Source organism: Zerene cesonia, chromosome 14 (assembly GCF_012273895.1).
Source record: "Zerene cesonia ecotype Mississippi chromosome 14, Zerene_cesonia_1.1, whole genome shotgun sequence".
NCBI classification, from domain to species: Eukaryota; Metazoa; Arthropoda; class Insecta; order Lepidoptera; family Pieridae; genus Zerene; species Zerene cesonia.
The window spans coordinates 4,397,941-4,420,381 of NC_052115.1; the positions used below are offsets into that span (position 1 = coordinate 4,397,941).

At 30.7% G+C, this 22,441-nt stretch overlaps 1 protein-coding gene across 1 annotated transcript in view; it reads left to right on the forward strand.

Annotated features, from left to right (window-relative positions):
• Positions 1-11,715: 11,715 nt before the first annotated feature.
• The window catches only part of LOC119832028 (thrombospondin type-1 domain-containing protein 4-like), a 95,230-nt gene continuing 84,504 nt past the window's right edge, over positions 11,716-22,441 (forward strand). Inside the window, exon 1 of the mRNA XM_038355612.1 lies at positions 11,716-11,894. The gene's annotated coding sequence lies outside the window, so the exon portion shown is untranslated. The remainder of the gene's footprint in view (positions 11,895-22,441) is intronic.

Sequence of the window (22,441 nt, forward strand, 5' to 3'; positions counted from 1 at the left end):
TTTCAACAAATGTGAATTGCCAATTGTTTTGATGTGTCATTTCATGAATAAAGGATTGCTAAAATTTTTACTTTGTAAAAAAAGGTAAATAGTATAAAATCTTCTTGTTACTTTATTACACGATTTAAATGTTAATTTTTTGTAAACAAAAGGCGATGAGTACACTACAGTTAAAAAAGAGCTATCTAAATTATATTTAGTGTACTTGCTTACGTATTTTTGCTACTCAGTCATAGAGGACGCTTTAATATATATACAATAAATGTTTAAATGTGGATTATTGTATTTCTGCTACTAAATAAGAGAGGGCAGTACTTGTATGCCGCAATGTGAATATTTTTTTTTTATAAAAACGTCTTTACGTTCACCGGTCGGTGGTTAAGAGATAAATTTAAAAACAGGTAAAATTAAAAATATTATTTAAGGATATATATGTATCATCAAATAAAGTATATATAACAGAATTTTTTACGAAAGGATATTCCGTATTCGCAAGAAATTGAGGTCTAAAATATTAAAGCAATTTAATGTCATTTAAAAAAAGAACATGAAATAGAAAAATTGTACATAATCAAATCAATATTTTAATAAGCGTATTACTTTTTAACAATTTTGCGTCAATTGACTTGATAGACTCCTTGGTAGCATACAGCTGTACTTGTCTACATACGTATATAATAGACACTACATAATACCACAGTCCGCATATTTGCGGTATTTATTTGTCACATTTTTCAAAAGAAAATTACAAACTTTTGTATAACATTGCCAAAGTGTTTCCAAATACTTGCTTTGATGTGGTTGTTATTCGATACGTACTTCCCATTCGCCCATCGCTTGAAGACAGGCTATCTTTATATCATGTAACGCTCTAGTTTTTTCAAAGTGACCGCTCAATGATCGGTGATTATCATCGTTCAACTAACTATAAGGGTAGATCCACACTATGGCATTTTATGGCCCCATTAAGGGAGACGCAAACATGTCCAATTCATTCATGACATTAAATTTATCGGGTACCTACAAACCGTAAATGGCTGATGATGATGATGATGATAAATAGGTAACATTAAATTTTATGTTACAGCTCGATCTTATAATAGTTTGGACAGTGATCTTCGTTCGTTTTTAATGGATAATTTTTTTGGTTATTATCAATCTTATTGATACAATGTTATTGATGTAGTGAAAATCACGTGTTTTCTAATAATTAATAAATAAATGGGAGACTGTAGAGTGATTAAATTAGCGCAATTAAGTGTATGGTCATATTATTACCGTGATATCACTTTGTGGGTGTGGATCGCCCCTTACACGTCCGCGCCGTGAACCCAGCGGGCGGTGACAGTCCATAACGTTACAATGTGTTCAATGTTCATACGGATCGATGCTATTGACAAATTTGAGACTAAGTATTACCTGCGACTTTTTTTTTGTATTAATAATACATTGATGATCATATTTTTTACTTAGAAGAAATGCGTTAGGAGATTTTATTTTCTTTTGATATTAATTCTATGACATTTATTGTGTCAATGAGATTTGTGGATTAACTTATTTATTAACAAATGACTACATAATGTACCGTCATATTTATTATCACTGTTATTTCTACTGAAAATAACCTAAATTAGCGTACTATGCTTACCAACAGCTAAAAATTAAGTATAAATATTTAGTTCTATTCCGATTCAAAGAGTATCTAAAGTTAAATAGTGAATCCCTTTAAATCTCCATATTCTGATATCCGATAGTATGAGCAACAAAAACAGATAATACTATATCTATATATTATGTCGCTTAACAAGCATAAATACTATAATCAACACCTACACACTGAACCCGAACTTTCGTCAATTAATGTTGCAATTAGTCAAATTAAAATAGGATTAATACTTTCACAGCGTTACAAAGATATCATTAGCGGTTAAAAACTGAATTATGACCAGTATACGCTGACACTCCATTCTGTTCACGAGTTATGTGTATTTGTTATTGCAGGAGGTCGATATAAACTAGTCACAATGAGTTGGTAGCTTGTTCTTTGAATTAAATGGGCCCGCAGGCGCACCGTAAAGCCACAGTTTAATGAAATGAGTTATGCTTCGTTCTCCACGAATGCAGTTATCATTGTTGACAATATCAGAACTGGCTTGTTAGTAAAATGTTTGCTGTCATTACCCCATTTCGTATCTCTATTGCTTTAACTGTGTGTTACGGATTCATTTGCTTTTTATGAAGCACATCTTAATTTTCATTATTTCTATAAGCGAAATGATATTTCTAGAAGCAACATTAAATGCCTATACTATAGGCCTGGTTTTATTTTGAAAGCGATTATTTAAGAACGACATAATTAATTGAAAAATATGACAATGCAATAAATATCTTATTATATATTACATAATTTTACCGATTTATATGGATGGAGTTTATATAGAAAAAGCGTAAAAAATTTTCTCTAAATTCTAATATTTATTATTCATCCACATATCCACATATCCATATAGGCTATAGCATCCTAAGAAATAATTTCGTGGCCTGTCAGGCGACTAAGAATACGAAGAATGCACCAGATAGTCACAATGGTGGACGTCGATTAAATCTGAATAGTCGAATGATAACGAAAATCGATGCCACAGATGTTATGATACCCTCATTGTCCTGTCTACACCCCCATTATTGAGGATGCTAAACTAGGCGTGGACATTGGACAATAGCCTTTATTCTACGCTTGCCTTTGCTTATTATACTAAGAAATTTAGTTACGATTGGCTCCGTCTTAGATACGGATAAATAACTGTATAATGATGTTACAGCATCTTAAGGAAAATAATAAAATGTACATGCAGTGATGAAAGAAGTAATTTATTAGTAACCATTTTGAAACATTTATTTTATCTATAAGATAAATTTAATTTTGACTACAAGCTATAATAATTTAAGATTCAACCCATACATAAAAGATAATCAAACGTAAATTGTAAGCTGCGTTCTGCAGACAAACAAGCAGAATCAGGTCGTGATATATTTCAATGCCTTATTAAAAAATAGAACTTTGAAGCCATTATTGTCAAATTATTGGTAATAATTTTTCTTAAAAGCTTAGTAAAATCGCTTACGAAATGAAAAAGATGAAATATATTTCTTTCGTATGTGAAATATGACACATACGTTGGTAACATATTGGATAAAGATATTTTCACAAAATGCTATTTTCGCATTGATCAAATTTCAGAATGGAGTCTATCATTCCAAAGCTATTACAAAACTTACTATATATGACACTTTTACGTTTTTAATTTGCCCCTACGTTCTAAATATATATTGCATATTACATTAATATTGTGGTAGGATAATTACGAAGGTATGTGTTTATTGTATGTTAGTTCGGGAGACTGAGCTGGTGGTTTTCTATTAGCGATTAAACCTTAAACATTTTCAGAAATAGGTGCTCTGAAATTGCCCACTTTTTACAGTGAAAGTAAACCAAATACGCCTGATTCATCAGACGAAGTGTCGCATGCAAACGCAGTGGTCTCACCACAACGCGGTCCCGCGGTTTGACCCTATGTCCCCGACATTGAAACTAGAACAGCATCCGTTACACATTCCTCGTACAAGCCTCACTTGTGTACTAATTAACCCAGCATCTACGTGAAGTATGAAATAGTTTATTATCGTATACACTGCCAGTTCATATTGTTTCTAATTCTGGTGATAGAACCTTTGAGAGGTTTGAGGTTATCAAAAAGGCAAAACACATTCATTTGAGAAATATAATAGGTTGTCCCTATTTTGTTACAAAATAGAATTTTATCTGGTAATACGGTAATATTTTGTCGCATTTATCACACAGGAGCGTCACAGGTGACGGTAAGTGACAAGGCGCCCGTAGGTTTCCATCAACTTAATACATAATGTATTTGTCACAAATTATTCTATTTCAATCTTTGAGTATGAAGTAATTTATCTGTAAACTAGCTGCGCCCCGCGGTTTCACCCGCGTAAGTCCGTATCCCGTAGGAATAACGGGATAAAAAGTTGCCTATATGTTAATCCTGTTGTCCAGCTGTCAACGTACCAAATTTCGTTGCAATCGGTTCAGTAGTTTTTGCGTGAAAGAGCAACAAACACACACACATTCTTACAAACTTTCGCAATTATAATATTAGTAGGAAGTAGGATTATAATAGAATGGGAAGAAATAGCTGATTTTTTATTAAAACCTATCTTACTGCAAGTACAAAGTAAATAAAACTACTTATTACTAATTTAACTAAAGTAAATTAAGTTTCGTAGATGATCACAAAGCAGTTGATGTCAAGAATTCTAATTTCGTGTTTTATGGAGCAATCTGTTATTTAGAAATTTCAGAAATTAGAAAACAAATATAAAATTTGCATATTACTTACAAGGTATCAACTTTTTATGAATTTAAATGGTATTGATACTGGTGTGATATTTTATACATTTTTGTGCAAAAGTTACCTTCGTATACCTTTTTTACCAAACAACTTATTTTATATTCATCTACTAAATCATTCACCAGCCTCATTCTTCCACAATAGAAAAACGTATTGAACAATCTATCTCTGCCCTTTACTTAAATATGTTATTTCTGTGGAAGACTCACACAAAGCCGACATCTGCAGACACGGAAGCGGTAATAATGCATACAACTCCACGACTAGAAAATTTATCTGTAAACAGAATGCATTATTTTCAAATGCATTATTGCATAGAAAAATAGCTCTTAAAGCCATTGACATAGATATAAGGATTGTACTCGATTTAACAATACAGGCGAGAACTTTTGTTAAATTGTAATTATAGGTAATGTGTCAACGAAACTTTTTGTCTGAAAATATGATACACGATTTTATGATGGTCCTTAAGAGTGGTCCCGTGGATAGTTATAAATCTCATTATGATGGAATTTGACAATGTTTTTTTGTATATTTATTTACTAGGTACTTATTACATAAATTCAAAGTGACAAAGTGTGATTGTTGTTATTCCGTCTAAAAGAAATTGGTAAAATAGATTCGCATTTTTAAATGCCTTGTTGCATTTTCAATAAATAGTTACATACCTAGAGTTTGTATATTACGCTACAGTATAAAAATCAAATCAAGGTATGTGGGAATATACTATATTTTGTATGTAATAAGTTTATAATAATTTTCCTTCGGAATGTATTGAAAATGATTGTTATTTAGGTATAATCGTATATAATACGTGTAAAATAACTTTTGTACCAGGTACATTTGATTTTTTTATTATTTTAATGCATGTACTATAAAATATAAATATTATACATAATTGCTTTCTTCAAGAACTTCTCCTACTTCTCCACCTACCTTTTAAAATACTCATAATTCCAACCATCTAACTTCTAACGGTGAACAAAAAATCGTGAATAATCTGCGGTTATCTTCATAAAAATCCGCCGACCTGACCATCGGCTGCCACGCGGGTGATATTTCCGTCATGATCTGACTGTGATAGCAAAATCTGTAGCACACGGGCGTTTTCACACGATAACATTGAAATGCGACGTGACGCCGGATGCCATGTCGATCGTGCAGTTGGAGCCATCGATAAACAAACAATAATGGTAAAAGTTCTAATATTAGCGTCGATTTTAAGCAGGGCAATTTTTAAATATTTACGGTAAGGTGAAGTTTAATGGTGATCCTAACTACACGGAGAAATCCGCGGTCTAGTGATAATATGATACTCAAGATAACCCTTATAGTATACCAAATACCCAATTTATTCGCATATTGCACGACCTAAAGCACAACTATTTTATAAAGGATAAATAAATATTTCTTGAACATAACTTTCTATTTTACAAAGGGTATTTACTAAAACCAATAGAAAGTCGCTGTGTTGAATTAATTACCCAGTACCGATCATGATAACTAATTATCTACAAACAAAATAAATCCCGTATCACTAGATCTGCGAATGGTGACGCAAAATGAATTGCCAATTATAATATCGGCGTTGATCATCGGCACAAATAGTTTCCCCAGTAAATTATCTGAACCATTATTTACATTATCAATGATTTGGTAAGTCCGTCACCGCTATAATATCTTGCAAAGGCGCCGAACGCATAAATTGTTTAAGAAAATAGACCGCCCACCGCATCGAAGTGCATTCTAAAACATGACGTAGTAAAGAATCGTAATAGTATGGTGATGTTTGTTGTATACTGTGTCGAATATTGTAGTGATAAGCATGTATAGGTGGTGTTTTTTTAAATATTTAATTATATAACAAAGAATTTATAACAATTTATAGAAATGTACCTATAAATATAAAAATACGAAATTGTCGATAAACGAAAATTGATAAAAATTATTACAGGTAACCTTATTATCGTAGCATATGTGAAATATTCCATGAAATGAATTACAATGCATTTAAAATAACAGTTTATGGAAAATCTAGATACGGAGTATGTTTCTATTAATTTTAATAACTCTACTTTGAAACATGTTGATCAACACAGTTTCCCAGTATATGCAGAGCTAATTTCCTAGTACAGCACCTTATACTTGTCAAAACTTGGTGCATTTAATTTATGAAACTGCCTTCTAATTGAGATTGGTTGTGCTAAAGTTGTTTATGAAGCGGCACTATCAAAGACCTGCGATAAGATTATGGATACATGCTTTATAAATAACTCAATAACTGCAATACTATTATTTGCTTCAGAACGTTTGCACTAATAAATTTCATGACATATTGCAATTGTAATTATTACAGATGTTAAAGGTGTTGTTATAGCTTCTATTTGGCAACTGTTGGATGATTGATTTATTGTTCGTAACAATGAACATTCGGCGTGCATTGGTACGATTTATATTAATTGCCTCGAAAAGTTTTTCTGTAAACGTGAACATGATAGTGCAACTACTAGGATTTCGTATAAATGGTAAAATATTAAACTTTTGGATCCATATTAATTATTACGCTATACCTTTATATACTATGTAATTCGTAATTAGAGAAGTTTGCCCACTTTGTACGCTAATTTGCGAAAAATAAAATTTCGCCACTTTAATATTTTAGTTTAATTTTACGCAAACGATGCGATATGTATAATACCAAAGATCAAGCTACTAATGTTGAAGATAAATTTGCTTACAAAGGTAGTAAAAAAGTCCTTAAAATTTTCAAGGTATAAAGCAGTCAGTGCTTTAGCATCGACAGCAGTTATAAAGTTAGGATATACTGAAGCACATGAAAGTATTGCCTTCGCATAGACAATGAGACAATGTGCACGACTGCATTGAAAGACAAAGGACATCCGTATTTTATACAATATTCAATAAAGGTATAATTTTGAAGCTGTTTCAATATCGTTTCGAAAAGTTACCGCGTAGGAAGATATTTTATTTAAATGTGAGACCCTTACTAGCTATTCTGTTATGTGTAGTGAAGCTACAAAAAGACCTGATATGATTGTATATGCATGTAATAGTCAAGTAAGAATTTTATTATCGTTTTTTTTAATGTGCCGAATAAAATTGCGATGCATATTTTCTTAATTTAACCTAACATTTATTATTAAATTGGCCACTTAATCACTTGGCCAGCGTGGTGGATTATGGCCTGAACCCTCATAGGAGGCCTGTGTCCCAGCAGTGGGAACATATATGGGCTGATGATGATGATTATTATTAAATTATTCCATAGCAATTATTACACTATATAGTTTATTATTAATATCTATACACAAGAGAAAAATGTTTTTAAGAGAAACATTGAATACAAAAGATTTTTTTCTCTAATTCATAGCATGTACATTTACTTCCAAAGAATGTTTAACTGCTGAGAGAAAGAAGTAACCAGTTTGTCTATGATCAGAAAATATCCTTTAAGAACAGTTTGAATTTGGATGTAACTAATAAATACCAAAGCATCCAATCATATGGCAATACAGGATTAATATACGAGCTTCAGGTAATCCAATATGTAAGTTCTATTTCCTAGTCTCTATTACATTGTATACGATCTTAACACGACGCGGTTGATAACGATATATCTCAATAAAAACGCTTTTATTGATATTAATTGCATGCAAAAAATACTGGCTCAGACTGATTGTTGTAATGAAGGCAATCCCAATAGATTTTACACGTGTAAAGTCAAGTTCCTTCCTATATTAATATGATATGCTTCAATAAATGTAGATAATCATAACATATACTAAGTTAAATTTTGAGTAGTCTCTCATTATTTTTCAATAAGATGGTACTCGACTTGTATTTCAATCAACAACAATTGTATTAATCCAATTAATTCTACTAATATTATAAATGCGAAAGTTGTAAGGATGAAGATGAAAGAAGTAAAGATGTGCTTTGTTGCTCTTTGACGCAACAACTACTGAACTAATTACAAAGAAATTTGGTAAGTAGATAGCTGGACAACTGGACAACTTTTTATCCCGATATTCCTACGGGATAGGGACTTACGCGGGTGAAATCGCGGGGCGTAGCTAGTAATAAATAGATATGATCGTCAAACCATTTGCTCTATCACTAAATTATGAAGATAGACTTATAATTACGAAAGTATGTATATGCGGCCGGATGTTTTAGTTTTTTAAGTATTCGCTGAATAAAAAATGTCCATTACCGCCACGTTAGTTGCACGCCAAAACTTAAACATAAACTCTTGAATTGGTCCGAAAAATGGAAACATACCAGATCCGCCGAAATAATGAGGTGAATGTTTTAACACGAGTTTCGTTTCGTGGAAATTTTGTATATTATTCATCTATTTTAGATACATAACAAGTACAATCAACCTAATTTCACCGTGAGTAATTTAAATAATATTGTTGAATATGGGTTGGTAGAAAAATCGTTAATACGGTTAAAAGTAAAGTGTTCTGATTGTTTGTTATTCATAAACTAGCAAGGGTTTACTGTTGATCAGCTGCTTTAATATAATAATTTACAATAATGAGTTTTCGAAGTTAACAAGTTTATGAACTCTTTGAATACACTCCAGTACATGGCCTACGTGCGTTTAGCCACAGACATTTTAAGTTATGTAAATTTATAGGGCAGGTTTATTTACAATAAAATTAATTATCAGCATAACACAAGAAAAGGTGGATACAGTGATACCTGAACAATCATCATGTTACCCATATCACCACTAAAGGAAACTGAACAATGAACTAAAACGCCATGGGTAAACCGGCATATCTAAGAATAAAAAAGTATAACGAAATGTAGCATCTTGGTCAGCGTGGGGGATTTTGGCCTGAACCCTCAGGAGGCCTGTGTCCCTGCAGTGGGATCATAATATATGGGCTGATGATGAATACTAGTTTTGCTTGTCTTCTTCCGATATATTTAGAGGTCTTATATGCTGTACTATCACATACTTTAGTAGTATCTTTTATGGTTAATATAATGAAAAAAACCATTAATTTTTGCATAATGTGAGTCCGAACAGATATATATTAGAATAATTATTATGTTTTTGCTCTAATAAATATCCCGTATTTTTTAATATCTATAATGAACACATCAGCCTCTAGATTTTTTTTGTATGTATAGATTGATATGTTATTCTTACAACTCGATACTTTAAAAAACTATCTAAGCTGTCATTGAATGTGTCAGCTGACAATCAATTAGGAACGAATATTAAGTTCTATGCTAACGATGTGTTAATCAAATATCGTTGACATGCTATTTACATAGATATTGTATTGATAGGTGACAAAAAATATTGTCGTTAATTTATATTAACATAATCGTTGATTGGGATTGTGTGAGTATGCGTTGTAGAAACAGTTAATAGTATCTATTTGTATTTAAAGTGTGAAAAAATATGAAATAGAAATCATTCTGTAGGATATTGGGTAAATTGTGCTATATGACCATTTTAATGGGCACTGATGTTTTATTGTTTTTAATACCAAATAAGTTTCATAATGAAATTATTACATCGTTTTAAAAATAATGGATAATACAACGCAGCTTGCATGTATTTCTTCTTATCTTTCGTCTAATGATATACATATCATTAGAATGTTATAACTTAGAAAATATGAAACAAACTTATTTTAAATATAAAACGTAAAATATTTTTTAAAGCATGAATGACAGAAGCAATCAAACTTTTACTTTAATTAGTACTCAATACAGTTCGACACACAGATAACAAGAACAAAGGAAAGATAGCAAAACAGATAAATAAAAAATTAATATCTCATCAAAATATGTATGTAGAATCATCATATTTTTGGTATATTTTCAACACCTGTTTAACAGTGTTATAATATTGATACAAACAATGTTTGTTTACACAAATTGGACTTTTATGGGTACACAAAATTCTTTATAACAGGCAAAAGGTCTTTAAATATACTTTTACACCGATAGTGAATTGCCGTGAAAAATTTTGTTTTTTATAGTTTAGGTGTAAACCGATATTAGACAAAAAGCTATAGAAAATGCATGAATGTATTGGTATAGTAAGGAAGTAGAAAAAAATGCTTAAATACAAATAATAAACTTTAAATAATAAAAATAATAAATTGTTTATTTCATGATGAGGCATAACATATTAGGCAAGAGTTTAATTTAATTTATGTTAAAGATGTGAAAATAATGAATACCTTAAAATTTTAAAATGCACATATTTCTAAGACGCAAAGAAGAAAACTACGAAATTAACTAAATATTTGTTAGTCAACTAAAGATCGACATCATTGTCTTAAGGGATTTTTCAAAACCAGAATAGTATCAACGATAATTATTATTAATCAGTTAATGAGTATAAAAAATTAATTTGCTCTCATTAAATATTGTTACGCAGCTCTCATTAAGTACGTAAGATAAACCTGTTCTAATGATGTTTATCACACAGTGAATGACCATTTAAATTATGTGCCAAAAGTATTATTAGAAGAAACATAAAAGCAAACATTTTAATTGGGAACACGCAGAGCGAAGAAATCGCATCTCTTTTCGGAAATAACGTTAGACGTTGACGAATGAAGAGGAAATGGGAGACTTCAATCTCTCGACTACGAAACCGTTCATTCTGTACAAATTCACACTATCATTTAAGTCAACTAACAAAAAAACATTATATTATTTGCTCATTTATATTCACGCTTCGCTTATAACGAATGAATTTTTTGAATACTTTATCTACGTCTACAATGTTAAGAGCAATTTGATTTGAATTTGAAGTGTTAAATGAGTTTTCTTGTTGACGAATTTCAAAGTTTTTCTATGTAGGTAGGTATATTGTTATGAACCGATGAGACGTAACCGTCAAATTGAAGTACATGATGAGGATTCAGCGGAATAATGTTATATAAAAAATATATCCAAACTTCGACTGTAAACTTTTTCTTACTACTATAACTTTTAAGACTGTATGCGTTCAGAACTATCAGGATTCATAGATCTTCTGAAGTATTCTGTAAACTATAAAATAGCACTGTTCTCTGCTTTATAATAGCTTCATAACTATAATTACATCCAATCATATTAAAACCTAACATTATCAAAATCATAAAGCTCTGGAATTCGATTACCATAGAAGCTGTTTCAGGTGCGCTGAAACTTACAACTACGTATAATATTATGTTCCTATATCATAGTTAATTTCTAGTTAAAGTTTTGCCGGCATTCCTCAGTATAGTCGACCATACGGCGCGATAGAGTTCAGACGTGCCGTACGACGCGACACTACGAAAAACACGCGGCAAACTCCGTATCTAGTAATCAATAATAAAACAACATAACAGGGAATTATTTATAAACATTTCTGCATAATACTACAACATTAAGAGTTTGTGAATAAGTGAATGATTTTCAGTGATCCGTAATTATGAGGTCAGTATGCCTGCAGTATCTGATAAGAACTTTTACACTTCTTGTCTTAACTAAACTCGTTTGTTATGAAACTGGCGCTTATCTAATGTAGATTGCACTTTGTTAGTGTGTAGGCGTTCTTTTTTCGGTTATTTGTGTCATAGTAAGTTCGATTGATGCCGGATACATAAAGTTCAATGAATTAACCTTAACCCTACTTTCGTAACGAAATTTGAATGAATTGTTGCCTAAATAGCGTGAAAAATTCAATAACAATAAGATTTATCGGTTATGTGCTATGAATATATTTTAACAATGGTGTTTTTTACATCACATTTAACGTTAGAAACCTCCGCCCACAATAATGGCAAAGTATTTGTGAAAATTAACAGTAGAGGCTACTTTTATTATAGAATATTGTAATTACCTACATACACATCTTTAAATGAACAAAGAAAGACAATGAATTAAATTTAGAGCTTATAACATATTGAAAAGTTTGCTAAGCCGAGGTAACATCATGCACAAGACAAGCGCTTCGTTTGAATATTTGTAATTAAAAAGAACACATTGCTAATATGGTTTAAGCTTTAAACTTTTAACAACGATGAAAGTAGCAAACAATTTTGTATTAAAATTATCGAAGTTTTCACAAACCTTTTGTAATTTCTCTTTTCTTTATCTTTATCGATGCTCTCTTTTCAAATCGAAATGTTAACATGATTTGTCACTCTGTAGGACATTCGATAAGCTATCGAGTGATAAAAATCTATGAATTATTTATATTCGATGCGGTCATTGACATTTCAATCGCAAATTTAAAAATTTCCTTTGCCTATTTTAAAATTTATTATAAATGATATTTGAATGTGAATACTATATTCGTTGTTTTCATTTGAAACAATAAATACTCATTATTACTGTTTTACCTTAAGTAAACGCATAATTTATTTTATAATATACATAATAAACTTATAAACTAGAGTTCCGCGCGCGGATTTGCCCGCGTGGTGAATCATAATTTCTAGGAGAATGAGATTTTCACAGCAGAAAAACCGTCGCTACGTTCTGAAGTAAAAGATGGACAAACAAACAAAATAATCACGCCTTCTTACGAGGAAATTTTCGCACACTATTAGTAAAGATTACAACTTTGAATTAATATTAAAGTCATCATCTAATTACATTTAAGGGTAAACAAAAAGTTAATTATACTTTAAAGATGATTTAATCACACACTCAGTATGCAAAAATGCTAAAGGTCCCCGGAGTTATTGCATGCGATAAATCTTTTAAATTTCTTTGTTTACTTTGACCATAAAAGTAATTCTTATCTGAGATTTAATCTTCATAATGTTGTAAACCCACTTTTTATATTGTCAAAGTCTTTGCTATATTGTTAATATGATCACCGATTAGCGCTATAAAATCTTCAGATTGTATCTTAAACTAATTCGATGTTAATTTTTATGAATCAATAACCTATTGATAGGTATCGAGCATAAAATTTTAATTGACATATATTATATTAATGAAATATATTTATCTTAAGACTGTTTTGCCGGCTCTACGAATTTTTTATACATGAATGTATATTGTATATTAATATTATATTGTCTATATAATAATTTGTATGATAATTAAATTTGACTATAGAATTTGGCTTTATATGTCACAAACAATTATAATCTCTATGTGTAAGTCAATACAGTGTTTTTTAATTAAACCAACTCTATATTGCATGCATTACAATTTCCCTTACATTTAGATGAGAATCGCGATTTTTCAAAGACGGTATCTCGAGTCTTGACCCAGTAACAAGGCTGTAGTTAGAACGCATTGAAGTGGTTTGTAGCTGTAATTTCCGCCACTGTAATGCAAAGGCATCGCTTTTAGATGCTGCAAAAACTGGGACAAAACCTTCCGAGACTTAGCATACCTGTTTGACTTACTGTGAGTTTTCGTGGTTTCAAGGAGCTTAACGGTTTTAGCTACCATAATGGAAATGCTCTCGAAAATTTTTCAAAGCTTTAGGAAAGAGGTGTGCGTTTAGTGCGTTATTATCTTGTATACAACTAAGTAGTTAGTTTACTCCTGCTGAAAATACCACCATTAATATTGACGTGGGCGTATGTTAAGTCAACTATTGATAATTTTGTTATTTTTTTTCTATGGATTATTACAAATATAAATTTCTAAATTGCTTTTATTTTCTGTTAATAAGCTATATTAACTAGCAGTTATGTAAAATATATATAGGTGTTAAGGGTGGATCCAATTCCAATGAAATTAAAAGTTATAAAATATAAAATCGTTTACAACACGACCAAAGAGTTTTCTTAACCAAAACGGTTCTTTAAACAAACTTTATGTCGATGACGTCACCGTGTGAGTCATAATTGTAACACTTTCGGCTTAATTAACACATCACGATAGAATTCGAGACGGTATGTTTGTCTCGAGATCAAAGCATCTAGAGTAAAAGTTATCAAACCCTTCAAACTTCGAATTTGTTTGTGAAATAGTTTCTTCGTAAACTTTGATTCGTTACATAATTTTGCGTTTCAGGTGAATAGGTAAAATGTTGGGTTTATAGTCATGGAGTTTGTATCATAGTGTTCTGGGTTCAATCCTTTGTGGTAATTAAAAACTCGTAGTTTTCGTCAATACAAGAACGCTGTTAGTGTACTTTATCATTCCTTAAATTCAGTTTGATAAGAAAATCAATGAATCGATCGATTTATGAACAGATGCGAAATGTGTCTCTAGAGAGCACCTAACTATTAGATACCTTTTATCCGACTTCCAAGCGAAAAGGAGGAGTTGCTGTGTTTGTCTCTATGATTTTTTTTACAATACACTTATTGTAAAAATTATACAACAATATATGATTGGTTCTGCCAATAGGATATCTATATTATAACAATGAATATAAATGATTCGAATGATGTTTGATTTCACACTTAATCAACGAAAAGCTTGTTAATGAGCAAATAAACAATTACGTCAATTATACCATTGAAAAGCTTCATGATGGCGAAAAACTATATAAGAGTTCAACAACCTTATCATATAAGTGATATCTAGTCACGCGTTTAAATTTTGTACAATAGATTATAAATGTTTTTATGCGAAAGCCCTGATGGTGAACATGACGCTGCCATATTTTTTTTTTCTGTCATAGCTTTAGCTTTTATAATTACTTTACATTATTTATTTAACTTTAAATATGTTTATGGGCTTACTGGTGAGTTTACACATGTTTTCGCCTTATTTATGTAATTAAATGTAATCGCTACAATATGTTACTTTAACCCACGTGAAACCCGCCGAATTCAGTACAGTTATTTCAATATGGAAAACTAGACAGCATCGTCAGCATTGAACATTTATTTATGTATATAATTTTATTTCAATTTTCAAGTGTCATAAAAACCATAATAGAATATCATCTCAATAGCTTTTCTGTCCACTTGCTTTTTGCCATTGTTTCCTGTTAATTTATATTGACACTACAGCAATAAGTTTTGGACCGTTAGGGTTTTAGCTATTGAGTGCTCTATGTTAAATTCTATAAGCAGTTAAAGACACTAGGCACGATTGCCCTCGAGTCAAACTGTTTAAGAATAAAAAAAACTTAGAGTCTTTAAATTTTTGTATTTACCACACAAATTTGTATACACGTCACGTCACGTAAAAAATACTCAGTATGGTGGGGTAAAAGTTTCCTTCACTATTTACCCCAAATTTAAAATACTTACTTGTTTTTATAACATTGAAATATTACCTGTTGTAGCTGTTTCTTAGTGTATGATTAGGTAACAGTGAATAAATAACACTCTTGTTTAAATGTAGTAAAAAAAATGAAAGCAAAGATGCTTTCATATCAAATGTATAAAAAATATATTTCGAGCTCATTCATAGGTGACACAATTATTATCTTTTATTACGATTTAGTTCCTGTTTTATATGATAATCGGTATAAATATAAAAATTCTACTAAAAATTCATGCTAAAACACATAGTTTAGCGGAAATAGTGCCCTATTGTAATAGTTTTAAAAGTCAATCCTATCTTCCTATCAACCGGAGATTCGTTCTAAAAATAAGTGTAATGTAGTGTATTATAAATGTTCCCGCGTTTTTATAACTTATTAAATGTATAATCCTTTACACATTGAAACACAATAGGTTTTGTAAGATTCTCTATCTTAATGGATTTTATATTGATGAAGGGGCTATATGAACAAAGCTTTTTGTCATAAATACTCTGTATTATAATTAATTTTCAATGTTCAACCAAAGACGAACAAGTGCGGATATAAAAGTGAAATGATGATAAAATTTACATAATTTTAAGATACTTTACTGCTCCAATCTGATATTCCATGGACTTGAATCGATTATTTCAAATATCTATTAAAATATACCGGTAATGAGAATTCATTGAAAAGCTACAAAGTTGTAAATATTTAATTATTTGCAATGAGGATGCAAATTGATAAAAACAGGCGTATACACGATTATCTCACAAAATGCAAAGGATTGAATTTCTTTCATATAAATTAAATCAATCTACAAACTGCATACAAAAGCAATGGGTAATTAAAGATTTATGCGTTTATTCCTCTGACTATATTGACGTAAATACTAAATGAAAATGTTACCATATTTGTTTCTAAGATACTTCAAGTCTACTTGGATATATAAAATGCGGATAACATCACCAACTATGAAATCAGTCATTCAATCTTGATGTCAATTTGAAATGGCAATGTACCTGAAGTTGATTATTGCTGAACGACATCCAAGCTCGCAATTAGGTACGAAGGCTGGTCGTTTTTCTTCTTTTTTTAAAATATAACCCTTCTAATTGGCCGGGTAACTGTATCCCGTGTATTCAGGGCTACCGATAACGCTATCAACGGATGGTTTAGCGGGTTCGATCGTGTGATTTTTCTATTGGACTCGCGTGGATGTAGGGCACCGTGATGTGGGCGATAAGAGCTAGTTGGGAACAATATTCTGTTCGTAAAATCTATTTAGTAAGCTGTGTTTGAATTTACCCATGATTTCGTGTGTTCGTTTTTTGAATCAATTGTAGTATATAAACAATGGATAAGCATCATTACAACTTTATAAAATTTGTTGAAAAATATTCATTCTAAATTTGTAAAGGTAAATTAATTCGTGAAAAAGCTACACTTAACACTGGCATAAATATAATGAACGGAATGATGGCTGTAAAATTGTTCCGTTTTTAAAATTGGTTCGAAATATAAAAACTCTTTTCACATCAATTATTTCGTGACCGTTATTATCTAAATCTGTTAGCTCTTTATCATTTAAGCGATAGGCTTAATAATAATAGTAATACGGTGAAAGTATAAAAACAATAACAACCAGATAACAAAACGTTTCGTTTGATATGCATTTATCGCAGTCTGTGACTCAATTCCTATACAGGTGTGAGTAATTTGTGAGTGTATTGTGACAAACAGCTGAGGACTTCTAGGTGAATTTTGTTAATAAGCACGTTTGATTATGCCGGGCTAAAAATATAAAGATTTTTTATCTGTTAGTTTCCTATATCAATTTTAATGTCTACCTATTCCACCAGACTCCACTGTTACAAAATTTGCCTTATAAATTTTTAATGGTTATTTGTCCTTCTAGGCTTATTTAAGGCTTCTGTTTTATTCCTTAATACAACAACACAAATACATTTATATTAAACTGTACAGCGCTCAAATTATAATATAATTGTATTAGCTTCCGTATAATCTGAAGTTTTTATGATAAGAATAGCATCGTGATTTGATATGAATCAGAAGGTATGTTCGATTACTATCAATTATAGCTAATTGCTTGTATAGGTTTTATTAATCGTATTATGTGAATATCTCCATAGAACACATTTGAATAATATATTTATAGACTAGCTGTTGCCCCTGACTTTATTCAGGTGCATTTTTAAAATTAAATACTTCAAATAAATTATAGTGTAATTATTACTGAGGGCTACTAGCTATGTAACAAAGAGTTTCATCAAAATTCGTCTAATGCTTTTTGTGTGAATGCTGAACGAGAAAACTGACAGTCAAAATATTTATGATTTTTTTGGCTTTTATTACTCGTATTAAGAACTCTATTTTGAGTTTATTTAATTATACAGAATTGATCCAATAAAAATATATAACAAATTATTTTTTTGTGGTTTTTAACATTCATTCAAGAATCAAAGTATCTATCATAACAGGAAATATTGTATCATTGTAATTTTTACAATAATTCATACACGTCTAACGCATAATTTTCCCTTTAATAAATAATTTTCTGTTCTCATAGCTTAGCTTCTACCGATACGCAGTCGGTTTGTAAACAAATATGATGCCCTGTTAATACAATCAGAGTAACTGATCTTTTGCGGTTGGGATATTTTTAGATGATGCTTTAGAAAAGGAAGTATAAGCACTTTATCTATTTAGCCTATATATAGTTCTATTGATGTGAAATTTGAATAGTCTCACATCGTATTTCGAAATGATCGTGAGTTTTGTAATTGTGTTTTCTTTACGATATTGTCTGTTTGATGTTATTCTAAGACATATATAAATAAATTGTTAAAAACATTACAGATATATGTATACTAAAGCTTTTCTGACCGAATGTTGTAAAAAGTAATAATTAAATTGTAAAGTGTAATAAATAATAAATAAATGCTGTATTTTAAGAAAACTTTACAATAAAGAAAAATGAACCATTTCCAATGAAATTGATACGCAGTAACAGATGATATAAAAATATCTACATTTCACATCGAATACACGGCAATTCTCAAGTATTAAATTGATTGAGTGATACGAGGCGAGTACTTGAAAGTTGACTGTAATTGGTAGTTAGACGTACTAATTAAAAAATCCCGGGAACGCAATATCAATGAAGACAGTGTCCTACATTGACAGTTTTTGCCTTACATCGAGTTTCTACACAGATTTATTGCGTCAATTTAAGACGCAATTTCTGATCATTGTAAATAACATTGATTTGTTACGTGTATCTCTTAATGGTAGGGGGTGCCTATCTATATCCTTTTAAATGATTACATCTAGTTATTTTCTATAAAATAGACTGATTTTATACAGTTATTAGGTTACTGAATTGTGTTATGTCTTTTTTTCTTTTGAATAAAATTAAACAAAAAATGTGTTAATAATACTATTTCATACATACATTTTAAACTAAATAAACAAACATTGTAAAGCAGGTACCATATTTTTAAACTATCAATTTTTTTATTTAAAAGGCATTTTTTTTAAACTTAATAAATTAATTAATATAAACAAACCATTGAATTGTAAACGTGAAGAGTTATAATACATTTTTTCAAGTACAGATGTTAGAAAATTAAAGAGCCTAAACTAGATTATTGGCCAAAAAAAGTCATTATGGGTAGAAACAATATATAATTTTCACAAAGCACCATGCTCAGTTAGCAAGCAAAGTGTTGTATTGCAACATAATGTTAATGATAACCTAATTACATCGCCGTATCTTAAGAGTAAAAATTACTTCATCGTGTTCACGCCTTTGCTTTTTATTAGATTTTAATTATTTAAACATTTTATCAGTTTATATTACGCGGGTCAACTCATCATTCACACTTTCAATTAGGTAACTACTATGTTTTCGCGCGCGGTTTCGTCCGCATAGTGGACAGAAATTCACATGGTATTTGAGAATCAAGTGTTTCACTCTTTAGCCTTCTGACTATCTTAAAACGTAAAAATCACATCATAATATCACTCCTATAATATGCCTTGTGGTCAGTCTGAGATAGAGTCTCATTAGACATCAGTCTAACTCGATAACTTACCAATTCCAACAAATCACTATTCATTTTTTGGTTCAATTATTGTATTAAATGCGAATATTATATTATTGCATACTTCGGAAATAGCTAATGTGATAACCTGTTACCTAATATTATCTAATGTACTTAATTTAATTACTTTAATGATTAATTTTGTTGTGAATACGAGGTTTAATGGAGCTCATACTTTGATAGCTTAATTGTTATTGTGCTTGTGCTACAATATAATAAATATTATTTAGGATTAAAACGTAATTTAAGTAGATATAGGTAGATAGAGCCGTCAAAGCAATTTAATTAAATAAATACATACAATTCAGAAAAATACTTCGAACTTCTCCAGATTTTAAAATGGGACCAAATGATAAAATTTTTTTATCAAACACCAAAATTATTCAGCACCAAAAATATTCAGTAACAATATGCAAAAAACATAGTCCAAATTGGAATTCAGAACCTCCTTTGTTTTTGAAACATTAGTACAAAACAATCTTGAACTTAACAAAGGAGCTATCATCCTTAAATTATAAGATGACGATCGTGTCTATGAATAGTCCATTATGTCTTTTAAAGAGTCGTACATTTTGAATGTAAATTAGTTCATGGCAGTGAGTTGTTTGCTCAGTTGACTGTGTGTAAACAGCAGCTATTCGACAATTATATGAAGAATAATTTGACACCATTACATGTAATTCCGGTCAGGGTGAAATTAAAATGTATTTATGTGTGACAAAATGTGTGTGTAAATAAGACGCCTCTTTGTGATGAAAGCTAATAATTTCTTTCTATAATCCTACTAATATTATAAATGCGAAAGTTTGTAAGGATGTGTGTGTTTGTTGCCCTTTCACGTAAAAACTACTGAACCGATTGCAATGAAATTTGGTACGTAGATAGCTGGACAACTGGAATAACATATAGGCTATTTTTTATCCCGATATTCCAACGGGATACGGAATTACGCGGGTGAAACCACGGGGCGCAGCTAGTCTTACATAAAATCGATGTAAAATTGAGAATAGAGAAGTAAAGTTACGTATTGTTAAATTTTTCTTTTATGTTCTATCAGATAAAACTTTGGTGACTGATACCACTGTATTTGAACAAGATTAAAAACGCAAATATGCTAACGAAAGTAAACGGTCGCAACCTAAATTATATAACATTATATATTTTATGCATGGTGACGAGAAGCAATATTGCTATTCCATTTGTTAATGAATGTTATTCACATTATTCAATTCAGTCATACCAATATATTTTTCGTACTACATCAAAAACTTATTTTCTTCCTTCTGCTAATAACGCGGTAATTCCAAAATGTTCTGGACCGATTTCAAAAATTATCTCACCGTTGGATATGTACTTATACCTTAGTGCTATAGGCAACATTATATGCACCACGGGTCAGTCGAGAGAGAACCGAAATTATTTACAATATATGTTTAAATAATTTACATTTTCCCGGCTATAATAAACGTGGGCAAGAATTCGGATCCCTTTGAGAATAATGGCCTTATCAACCTCACGACAAGATTGTCATGTAAGCCTCCAAGAAAATGGGTTATAATATGAGTATAACGTTGCGAATATTATGTGAGGATTACGTAGGTGAAACGGGACGGTATTTTACAACGGAGAAATCCTCGTTTGAGGTATTTGCTTTTCCTTCTGAGATATTTCACTTGACATTTATGTTATTATGTATAAATACCGACGTGCGTACAAAGGATTTTTTTCCATATAAATACTGAATATTCAAAGAAGAAAATCATTGATATGTAATTTTGTTATTCGTTTATTTGTATGGATTCTCGTTCATAAATGAATAGCGAGAGACACTAATTTAATACATTTATTGAGCGGTAGACCGGTTGACCGGCTCAGTGGTTAGAACCTCATACTCCATTAAAAGGGTTCGATAGCAAACGAGCATGCCAAAAATAAATCGATTTTCCAATTTAATTGAAAATTATTTACATCAACACTGGTCAAAACGGTGAAGAATAGCATCATAAGGAAACCGTCACATTCTGGATAGGAAGGAATTACAAGTTCGTCCACAGATGTTATCAACCAAGCCACTCTTGGCCAGCATGGTGTTTTATAGCCTTACAAGAGACGTACTGACACATTGCTCTCATATCCTTCATATCTAAGATATTGTAATAGGGTTTATTAACAATACAAATTTCTCATAAAATAAAAGCCATTACAGGTAACGCTAAATCATTTAAAAAATACGTAACCACCAAACGTAATTGCTTATTAGCAGGACCGTGTGGTATTAATTTCATGGTATTTGGAGGGCAATGACCTCGCATCGATGTTTGCAGTTTCACGTGAAGTACATTTCTCACGTATCTCAAGTTCTTTGCATTACAAACAATTAGTTATTTACACCTGCAAATATTGTTTGTGCAATATTTACAACCTCTTGAAAATGGTGACATTTTCTTAATAAAAGGAGAATTTAAGTCATATATGTGTAACAAAATGCTAAAGACATATATATGACTGTACCCTTTTTAATTTTGTTATCAAACTCCGCTCCTAAATTCTCTGGTTAAAGGTAAAATCTAAACTTTATGCAAATGGTATTACGGACAAAGTTAAAATTTTGTAGAAATAATTATGAGGACATTTCTATTTTACTTTATTGGAAAGGAAGATGATAAAAATTACAATTCATACTT